We start from the raw sequence: 8107 nt of genomic DNA on the forward strand, positions 1-8107 counted from the left end.
CATTTCGTTTATCCAACTAATCTGCTGATGGACGTGTGGGTATCTCTCTTTTCTTGCTAGCCAGAGTTTGCAGATCTTGGTTTCTGTTACTTGCACCAAAAGCACCTGAACTTGGGCAACAACCCATCAATCACCCGGGCATTGACTCAGAGGAGCCCCACGTGCTTGCTGCTCTTGCTCCTCCGCAGAGGCAGTGCTACCTGCTTTGGTCCCTCCCTGGACTGTGAGTCCCTGCTCCTTGATCCAGGAATTCCTCTCCACCCTCCTTGCTATCAGGGGTTACAGCTAAATATGATCAAGCTCCTTCCTCCAGGAGCTGCCAGCCTGGGGATGACAGAATCAATAACATACAACGTAGTCAGGCCCAGACCTTTGCTTGCAGAGGCCAAAGCAAACATGGGGGTGGGAGTGAGGCCGGCAGGGCCTAGGTTGACAGAAAAGTCAGGACAACATCAGATGCGGCAAGAAGTTTCAAAGTCCTTAGCCAGCACCAGGGTCAAAGCCAGGGAGTCAGAGTTCAAAGTCCTAAAAAACAGGACAAGGCTGAAAACAGGAAGCTCAGGACCGGGGTTCTGGCAAGCTGGAACAGAATGTCGTTGTCTTGTGTTTTGTTTTGTTTTGTTTTTAAATTCAGGAGCACTGAGGTGTCAGTCTGAAAACCTGAGTAATGGAGAGTCTATATACACAAAGTCAAATCCCCACCCTAGCACATAATAAAAAGCCTGCCAGAAACTTCTGATGGTTCAGAACTGGAAGAGCTTTTCTCACGTGCATTCAGTTGCTTTTCAAGAAGGATATTCCCAGTCTTTTCAAGGTAGGCAGATAGATGGCTGACCTTAAACACACACAAATACAGAAAGGACTTCGGTCATTCTGATATACAGAGTTTTCCAGCTGTGGTCATCCTAAAGCAAATAAACCTTTTCTTGAACAGCTTGTATGACTGACCATTTGCCTTGTAGAATACAGGTAGCTGGGTACATGGGGGAACCAACTGGAACAGGAAGGGAAGACAATGAGAGAACAACTCTGGATAGTACAAAGAGCATTTTACTGGGAGTCACAGAGGACGGCTCGCATGTCCTCTTTCTACACAGCCGTCTTAGACACCATGAGTCCTTGAAGCAGATGACCAGATGTCCTGCGGCTGGTTTCAGCAGGCCTGTTTGAAATATTATTAGTCTTTCTCGGATGGGCCGCATGAACACATATTTTCTTCCCATGAGAGCATACATGTGCTTGCACGTGTGAGAGCAACTATTGAGAGTCAGCAGCAGCCTGAGCTGGCACTTGGGGACACAGCTGATGCAATGGTTTAAAAGCACTGTCTCCAAGCCAGGTGCAGTGGTGCATGCCTATAGTCCCAGTAACTCAGGAGGCTGAGGCAGGAGGATCACTTGAGCCCAGGAGTTCGAGGCTGTCATGTGCCATGATTATGCCTGTGAATAGCCACTGCACTCCAGCCTGGGCGACATAGCAAGAAGACCCCATATCTTTTATTTAAAAACAAAAAGAGTATTATCTCCACACTCAGACTCTGACAGACCATCTATGTTTGAGTCCCAACTCTGTCACTCACTGTGAGGTCTTGGGTAACTACTAATCCTCCTAAGCCTTGGTTTCCTCATCTGTAAAATAGATCAATTATGATACCTACCCCCCAGTGTTGAAAGGATGAAAAGGCAATGTGAGAGAGTGCTTAGCAGATAAGTGCTCAATAGGCCTTATTGTTCCAGAATCTGACTTTTTTCTAGGACCACAGAACATAAGACAGAAAGGAGCTTTCTGTCATTATGAAGATAAGGGAATTAAAGGCCAGAGATGGAAAGCGATTTAGCAAAGGTCATGCTACAAATTACAGAAGATCTGGCACTAGAACTGGAGGCTATACTTTAAAAAGAAGAAACCTCTGATCTACACAAGCCTGAGGCTGGTATGAATATATGAAAGATTGGGGTCATCTGACTAAAGAAGCAATAGTTCAAAGCCTGAGACCTCATTTTGCATGACCTGGTCTCCCTGGAGAGCCTGGCCTCCATTCATGTATCTTTGATTCTCGCCAAGGAGACTTTGAAGAAGGAATGGGCAAATGCAGAAAGGGACCTCAAATCTCTCCAGAGCCTGGTATTTATGAGCAATAGCCTTAACCTTTCTGAGCCCACTTTCCTCTTCTGCAAAATGGCGCTGATACCTTACAGGGCTGCTGTGACAACTGCCAGCTTCTGGTACAGGACCTGGAACAAACATCATAATAAAATGGAAAACAGCATTAATCTCTTAGCAGCTGAAGCAGGAATTCCTATCATGGAGGAAATAACCTTTGTTAAGAAAATGAATTGGCAACCCTGGTTAAGGAAGGACACTCCCCCAGGACATGGAGCTGAGACTTCACAGGAAGGGCTGAAGTTGTTCCAAGCAAACCAGGAGAAAGAGTTTTGCCCCTGAGAGCCAGAGGGGAGGGAGACAGAGGGCTGGAGAAGGGGATAGAGGCTGTGCAATGAGCAGCAGGACTGCCCTCCTTCCTGGAGTCCTCAAAAGTGCCATCAATTATTTTGCTTCCTGGCCGGCGCAGTGGCTCTTGTTTGTAACCCCAGCACTTTGAGAGGCTGAGGTGGGAGGATCACCTGAGGTCAGGAGCTTGAGACCATCCTGGCCAACATGGTGAAACCCCATCTCTACTAAAAATACAAAAATTAGCTGGGCGTGGTGGTGCATGCCTGTAATTCCAGCTACTCAGGAGGCTGAGGCAGGAGAATCCCTTGAACCCAGGTGGTGGAGCTTGCAGCAAGCCGAGATCATGTCACTGCACTCCAGCCTGGGTGACAGACCGAGACTGCGTCTGGAAAAAAAAAAAAATGGAGATGGAAACGCCAACAATTACAGGTTATTGGGAGAATTACACTGGTTAACATAAGTAAAGTGCCTAGTATTGGACCTGGCTCACAGCAGAGATTGGGTGCTTATGGGTTCCCTTGCCAGAGAAACGCTGCTTCTGTCTTGCAAGTTCTTGCTGGAAGAGGCAAGACAGAGTCAGGTGACACTTATCGGTTCCCACAACTACAACACAAATGCTGATGGAAAAGGAATCATGTAATGAGCAAAAGAATCAAGAAATCACTTGAATCAAGAAACAGTTATTTCCACCCCTAGCACACACTCAGAACTTCCCCCTCGCTCCTCCCTTGCATTCTGATCAAAAAATGAGTCTTAGCTGGGCGCGGTGGTTCACACCTGTAATTCCAGAGCTTTGGGAGGCCGAGGCGGGCAGATCACCTGAGCAGGAGTTCACGACCAGCCTGACCAACATGGAGAAAACCTCTCTCTACTAAAAATACAAAATTAGCCAGGCATGGTGGCACATGCCTCTAATCCCAGCTACTCAGGAGGCTGAGGCAGGAGAATTGCTTGAACCCGTGAGGTGGAGGTTGCGGTGAGCCACGGTCGCACCATTGCACTCCAGCAGCCTGGGCAACAAGAGTGAAACTCTGTCTCAAAAAAAAAAAAAAAAAAAGTTCAAGGAGATAGTAAAAAACCATAGTAATTTTTTGCTTTACTGCAGTTTTCAAAGATACATTTTTTTTTCATAATGTGGCACCTCTTCAATGTTGGCAGAATTATCTTTTGCAGGGAATTCCAGGAGACTGCAGATAACTAATTACCATGAGAAGGTAGTCATAAATATGGTTAATGTCTAATTGGTCAGGACTCTTAACATCAGTTTCAGTCAACTTGCTACAGCAAATGTAATCTTCCTATGAAGTCTCTTAAGTTCTCCATCTCTATTTAGCCAGGAGGTGGAGGTTGCCGTGAGCCGAGATTGCACCACTGCACTTGAAACTCTGTCTCCAAAAAAAAAAAACAAGGAATCCTCCCTGTCCCCTCCAGATCATATGCGTGAGGTTTCTCATCCGAGCCACAGAACACAGACAACTTGTGACTGCTTTCTCAGTTCTCCTAGGATGATGCATAACCAACACCACTCTGGATGCACAGGAGGGAGGTTAACCCATTACGTCTACTGCTTATCTTAAGCCAGTTCTAAAAGCCTGTCTCAGGGCAGGGGCCACGTCTTCGAATTTACCCTGCTCCCATCCAGGGCCCTTTGCACCTGGGGGGCCTCACTAAATGTCTAATCATGAATTTCACACTTAGGCATGGGGGCAGGGATTGGAAGTCAATGTGATGAGGCCCCTTGGCTGTGAGTGAGGGGATCAGTGCAGGGATGTGTCTCCACCGAGATAGCAGTTTAAGCCGGGTCCTGGAGTGTGGATTTAGGTCTTGGAGTTCTGGATTGAGTTGCTGAAAAGCAATTGTTGTCTTGACGTGACTTTAGGAAAATTAGTGAGCAGCGCCACCCAGTGGTTAAAAGCCACAATGACTAATCTCTCTGTGTGCTCATTGGGCTGGCTCATACATAAGCCTAGTTGCTGAGATAGCCCCTTCCTGGTGTGCACACCTTCCACCTTCCCACCTCTCCTTGTATTCTCCCCTTTTGAAGAGAGCTGAGGTATTCAGTACACAGTGAGGGCACAGTGCTTTCAAGGAGCTTTCCTTCTCACTAAAAGTGGGAAAAGAGACCACGCACAAACATACACATCATCAGGTTCTATAATGAAGAATAGAGCAGAGTAAAAGTGATGGCGAGGAGTACACAAAACACCTTGTACTGTTTGATAGGACCCACCAAGAAGAACAATTTTCTTTGGGAGGCAGAGGTGGGTGGTTCATCTGAGGTCAGGAGTTTGAGACCAGCCTGACCAACATGTATACAACATGGTGAAACCCTGTCTCCACTAAAAATACAAAAATTAGCTGGGCATGGTGGTGGGTGCCTGTAATCCTAGCTACTTGGGAGGCTGAGGCAGGAGAATCGCTTGAGCCTGGGAGGCGGAGGTTGCAGTGAGCCGAGATCGTGCCATTGCACTCCATCCTGGGCAACAGAACAAGACTCCCTCTGGAAAAAAATAAATAATAACAATCTGATTAAAGTTCATATTAAACTTGTCACTTCCAGCATGGGAAACTGAGCCCCTCACACACTTAACAAACTGACCATTCTGCAAGTCAAAGCCATCAACTCTAGACAAAAATTTAAAATATAACTGAGAACTTGGGTGACTACACAAAAATGGACAGATGTCAGAGGCACACTGAAAACTGGAACCAGCAACAGGCATTTAGGGAGTTCCTATTTTTTGTGGCCTTGGCCTAAGGGTTGGCTAAACCTAACAGAAAGTTTGTGGGCTGGGCACAGTGGCTCATACCTGAAATCCCAACACTTTGAAAGACCGAGGTGGGAGGATCACCTGAGGTCAGGAGTTTGTGACCAGTCTGGCCAATATGGTAAAACCCCGTGTCTACTAAAAATACAAACATTAGGCCGGGCGCAGTGGCTCACGCCTGTAATCCCAGCACTTTGGAAGGCTGAGGCGGGCAGATCATGAGGTCAGGAGATAGAAACCATCCTGGCCAACATGTTGAAACCCCGTCTCTACTAAAAAAAAAACCACAAAAATTAGCTAGGCGTGGTGGCATATGCCTGTAATCCCAGCTACTCAGGAGGCTGAGGCAGGAGAATCACTTGAACCCAGGAGGCAGAGGTTGCAGTGAGTGGAGATCATGCCACTGTACTCCAGCCTGGCGACAGAGCGAGACTCCATCTCAAAAAAAAAAGAAAAAAGAAAAAATTAGCCAGATGTGATGTCTCTACTAAAAATACAGAAATTAATTGGGCCTAGTGGTGCATGCCTGCAATCCCAGCTACCCAGGAAGCTGAGAGATGAGAATCATTTGAACCTGGGAGGCAGAGGCTGCAGTGAGCCAAGATTGCACCATTGCACTCCAGCCTGGGTGATGGAGTGCAATGGAGGGAAACTCTGTCTTAGAAAAAAAAAGAAAGAAAGAGAGAAAGAAAAGAAAGAGAGAGAGAGAGAGAAAGAAAGACGGAAGGAAGGAAAGAAAGAAAAAAAGACAGAAATTACCATTACCCGGCTTTCCTCCACATACAGGAGTTAGTCCTGTGTAGCAAATAGTTGTAGTTTGCATTTTGATCTAGCCATAACTGTTTCATTTTTCAGAATTCTCAGTGAAAATTCTTTGAATTACGTAAGAATTCATTTGAAGGCCTGCTATCCCTCCAGGATTTGTAAGTTAGTTAGTTAATCATATTTACGAGTTTACAAGTTTTTAGTCATATTATTATTATTATTATTATTATTATCATTATTTTTTGAGACGGAGTCTCGCTCTGTCGCCCAGTCTGGAGTGCAGTGACGCGATCTCAGCTCACTACAAGCTCCGCCTCCCAGGTTCACGCCATTCTCCTGCCTCAACCTCCCGAGTAGCTGGGACTACAGGCGCCCGCCACCACGCCCGGCTAATTTTTTGTATTTTTAGTAGAGACGGGGTTTCACCATGTTAGTCAGCAGGGTCTCGATCTTCTGACCTCGTGATCCGCCTGCCTCAGCCTCCCAAAGTGCTGCGATTACAGGCGTGAGCCACGGCGCCTGGCCTTTAGTCATATGATCTGTAAAATTAATAAGGGATTTATATTAAATGATCTCTAAGATTTCTTCCAGCAATAAAATTCTGCAATTCTGTAAGTTTCTACAGGGTCTCCACCCATCTCTAGCATTAACTACCTCCTATGCATTTTCAATTTTTAAACTATATAGACAAAATACGGAGAAATATTTCACATGGTAATAAGATCTGAGCAGTGACTGACACCCATATGAACCTTGTTTTATAAAAAGTGTTCACGTACCGTCTTCTTATATTCACTCTACAACCAATAGAGCAAATCTAATTTATGGTCTATTTTTAAATAGCCCATTAAGAATGGTTTTTACATTTTTGAAGAACTGTGATAGAAAAAGCAAAGAAACAAAAAGAAATAAGCAACAGAGACCACATGTGGCCCACAAAGCCTAAAATATTTACTATCTGACCTTCCCAAAAAAAGATTTGAAAAAGTTGGTTTAGTAAAATGAAAGGAATTAAAGTTAACTCCGGATTGTTGCCTAAAGGAGAAGAAAATACAGACCACCCACATTAATTTCAACATCATTAATCCAGAATTTTTTGATAATTTAATCTGAATTAAATTAACATTTAAATATTAAATAGGCCAGTCCCAGTGGCTCATGCCTATAATCCCAGCACTTTTGGAGCCAAGGCAGGTGGATCAGAGGTCAAGAGTTTGAGACCAGCCTGGCCAACATGGTGAAACCCCATCTCTACTAAAAATACAAAAATTAGCCAGGTATGGTGGTGCGCGCCTATAATCCCAGCTACTCAGGAAGTTGAGGCAGGAGAATTGCTTGAATTTGGGAGGCGGAGGTTGTAGTGAGCTAAGATCGTGCCACCGCACTCCAGCCTGGACAACAGAGTGAGACTGTGTCGCAAAATATAATAATAATAAAATAAATAAATAAATATTGAAGATTAAGCAGCTGAAATACATAAATAATATTAATGCTACCAAGAGAATAGACTGGTATTGAGGATTTCATTTCAGGAATTGTTATATTAAAACAGATGTTTAAAATGATGGTTAAGTGGTAGAGCTAGAAATGTTTACACTAAGTAAGCACATATCAGAAATGCCCCAACGCTTCACTAATTACAAAATAACTCACTTGGTAACCAGCCCTGTTACCAAAGAAGGGATACCTGCATAGTATTTCTGTCTGTTTAGAGATAAAAAGATACTATGTTCATTGCTATCAAAGCTTGATTTTTATCCTCTGTCCATGGTCCAGGGGCATGTATGTCATTAATCCTTATTAAGCTTCTTAGTGATGCTCTTTTGCAAACAATATAAGCAGTACAGGTGCAAAGACAGTGAGTGAAGGCCTGCTTTCTGCCCGACTGCTTAACATGTTTAAGATCTTTTAAACCATCCGAGCTTTTAAAGTCTTTGCTTCTCTTAACAATACACCTACTAGATTTTTAAAAATACCATCCATGAACTTAAAGGAATTACTATTCTCATTGGTGTTTTTAAAGAAACAAACAAGCCTCTCTATACTGCTTTCTTCAGAACTGATTTTCAACTGATATATACGGGTATAGCCATATTGGTTGCTAAATACCGAAATATGTT

The sequence above is a fragment of the Pan troglodytes genome, chromosome 19 (genome assembly GCF_028858775.2).
Source record: "Pan troglodytes isolate AG18354 chromosome 19, NHGRI_mPanTro3-v2.0_pri, whole genome shotgun sequence".
Classification (NCBI taxonomy): Eukaryota; Metazoa; Chordata; class Mammalia; order Primates; family Hominidae; genus Pan; species Pan troglodytes.